This window comes from Oncorhynchus gorbuscha, unplaced genomic scaffold, assembly GCF_021184085.1.
Source record: "Oncorhynchus gorbuscha isolate QuinsamMale2020 ecotype Even-year unplaced genomic scaffold, OgorEven_v1.0 Un_scaffold_9959, whole genome shotgun sequence".
NCBI classification, from domain to species: Eukaryota; Metazoa; Chordata; class Actinopteri; order Salmoniformes; family Salmonidae; genus Oncorhynchus; species Oncorhynchus gorbuscha.
Genome location: NW_025752814.1, coordinates 8,540 through 11,822, shown reverse-complemented (window position 1 = coordinate 11,822; position 3,283 = coordinate 8,540). Strand labels below are relative to the sequence as shown.

At 49.2% G+C, this 3,283-nt stretch overlaps 1 long non-coding RNA gene across 1 annotated transcript; it reads right to left on the bottom strand.

The window, feature by feature from the left end:
* Positions 1-732: 732 nt before the first annotated feature.
* On the bottom strand, positions 733-1,767 carry LOC124030217. Its single transcript, XR_006837929.1, has 3 exons — positions 1,542-1,767; positions 1,042-1,171; positions 733-834 (listed from the first exon to the last, which is right to left on the bottom strand). It is a non-coding gene; the product is annotated as an uncharacterized LOC124030217 (long non-coding RNA).
* Positions 1,768-3,283: the final 1,516 nt, after the last annotated feature.

Genomic DNA, 3,283 nt, shown 5'->3' with positions numbered 1-3,283 from the left:
TGGTGCAGCATCAGATAATGCAGTGGTGTAGCATCAGATAATGCAGTGGTGTAGCATCAGATAATGCAGTGGTGTAGCATCAGATAATGCAGTGGTGTAGCATCAGATAATGCAGTGGTGTAGCATCAGATAATGCAGTGGTGTAGCATCAGGTAATGCAGTGGTGTAGCATCAGATAATGCAGTGGTGTAGCATCAGATAACAGTGGTGTAGCATCAGATAGCACCAGATAATGCAGTGGTGTAGCATCAGATAATGCAGTGGTGTAGCATCAGGTAATGCAGTGGTGTAGCATCAGGTAATGCAGTGGTGTAGCATCAAGTAATGCAGTGGTGTAGCATCAGATACGCAGGTGTAGTACCAGATAATGCAGTGGTGTAGCATCAGATAATGCAGTGGTGTAGCATCAGATAACGCAGTGGTGCAGCATCAGATAACGCAGTGGTGCAGCATCAGGTAACGCAGTGGTGCAGCATCAGGTAATGCAGTGGTGTAGCATCAGATAATGCAGTGGTGTAGCATCAGGTAATGCAGTGGTGTAGCATCAGGTAATGCAGTGGTGTAGCATCAGGTAATGCAGTGGTGTAGCATCAGGTAATGCAGTGGTGTAGCATCAGATAATGCAGTGGTGTAGCATCAGATAATGCAGTGGTGTAGCATCAGGTAATGCAGTGGCGTAGCATCTAGTTTTTCTATACTAATTTGGTTGGGTACCTTACGCCTCGATCACACCGACAGCGTAATTCCATTTTGGTATACCAGAAGTACATTCATTTCCAATGGAACACTGTGTTGCCTTGCTGCACTGCATTGCAGAGGCCGTCGCAGTGCGTTCTGTGTGATACATACGTTGAATTTATTGAACGTATGCATCAATTTGTATGCGCAGACGGCTAGACAGAAATGTTAGCAGAATGTGAATGTGGAACTTGTTTTGCACGCACATCCAGATGTTGCTGCGTACCATGTTGCGCAATGATACTGTCGCAGTGCATTAGTGTCCTACAGTAGTCTAGTCTACTAGCACATGGCGTTGGCTACCTTAGCAGCGGAGAGTGTGTGTTCCTGTTGGAAGTGGCTGATGTCAGCCTCATGTTTGGTCTGGAGCTTCTGCAGTGTGTCTTCATGTTGCTCACTCTGCTGCTCCTTCTCCCTCAGCAGAGACACCCTCCTGGACAACACAACACAGACATACTCAACGTTCTGACAACCATTTGTTTCTTAGAGCTTGGTGAGAGTGTGGTGTTCCTATGGTTGTTGTTTTGCATCCACCCTCCTGGACAACACAACACAGACATACTCAGTACAGACATAGAAACAGTCAGCACCACTCACTACTGTAAGGGCCTACTGCTTGGCTCAAACAGAGGCTGGAGCTGGGGATGAGACTGGGGAACTCTGTGTCGGATTGGGTGGGTAAATGAGTTGGGGGCTGTCTGTGTATTTTGGGGTGAGACTTTTCCTTCTTTTCATGTAAGGTTTGAGAAGAGAACAGTGAGTGGGTGGATGTGGGTGACCGTGGTGTGGGGTCTCCTCCTCACTGTCGGTTGGCCTCCTGAAGCTCAGAGCTGATGGTGGCGATGTGGATCTCCAGCTGACCCTTCTCCTGGGTCACCTTCTGCCTCAGCACATTACCGTTCTCCACCTCCACTGACAGCTGCTTCACACGCAGCTCCAGCTCCTGCACTGTCTGGTCCTATACAGTGGGAGAGGACCGTCAGCATGAGACAGCATGAACATCACTGTCTGCTCCTATACAGTGGGAGAGGACCATCAGCATGGACATCACTGTCTGGTCCTATACAGTGGGAGAGGACCGTCAGCATGAGACAGCATGAACATCACTGTCTGCTCCTATACAGTGGGAGAGGACCATCAGCATGAACATCACTGTCTGGTCCTATACAGTGGTAGAGGACCATCAGCATGAGACAGCATGAACATCACTGTCTGGTCCTATATAGTGGGAGAAGACCATCAGCATGAACATCACTGTCTGGTCCTATACAGTGGGAGAGGACCGTCAGCATGAGACAGCATGAACATCACTGTCTGCTCCTATACAGTGGGAGAGGACCATCAGCATGAACATCACTGTCTGGTCCTATACAGTGGTAGAGGACCATCAGCATGAGACAGCATGAACATCACTGTCTGGTCCTATATAGTGGGAGAGGACCATCAGCATGAACATCACTGTCTGGTCCTATACAGTGGGAGAGGACCATCAGCACGACATCACTGTCTGGTCCTATACAGTGGGAGAGGACCATCAGCATGAACATCACTGTCTGGTCCTATACAGTGGGAGAAGACCATCAGCATGAGACAGCATGAACATCACTGTCTGGTCCTATATAGTGGGAGAGGACCATCAGCATGAACATCACTGTCTGGTCCTATACAGTGGGAGAGGACCATCAGCATGAGACAGCATGAACATCACTGTCTGCTCCTATACAGTGGGAGAGGACCATCAGCATGAGACAGCATGAACATCACTGTCTGCTCCTATACAGTGGGAGAGGACCATCAGCATGAACATCACTGTCTGCACCTATACAGTGGGAGAGGACCATCAGAATGAACATCACTGTCTGCACCTATACAGTGGGAGAGGACCATCAGCATGAGACAGCATGAACATCACTGTCTGGTCCTATAGAGTGGGAGAGGGCCATCAGCATGAACATCACTGTCTGCACCTATACAGTGGGAGAGGACCATCAGCATGAGACAGCATGAACATCACTGTCTGCTCTATACAGTGGGAGAGGACCATCAGCATGAACATCACTGTCTGCACCTATACAGTGGGAGAGGACCATCAGCATGAGACAGCATGAACATCACTGTCTGCTCCTATACGGTGGGGAGAGGACCATCAGCATGAGACAGCATGAACATCACTGTCTGCTCCTATACAGTGGGGGAGAGGACCATCAGCATGGACATCACTGTCTGCTCCTATACAGTGGGAGAGGACCATCAGCATGAGACAGCATGAACATCACTGTCTGCACCTATACAGTGGGAGAGGACCATCAGCATGAGACAGCATGAACATCACTGTCTGCTCATATACAGTGGGAGAGGACCATCAGCATGAGACAGCATGAACATCACTGTCTGCTCCTATACAGTGGGAGAGGACCATCAGCATGAGACAGCATGAACATCACTGTCTGCTCCTATACAGTGGGAGAGGACCATCAGCATGAGACAGCATGAACATCACTGTCTGCTCCTATACAGTGGGAGAGGACCATCAGCATGAGACAGC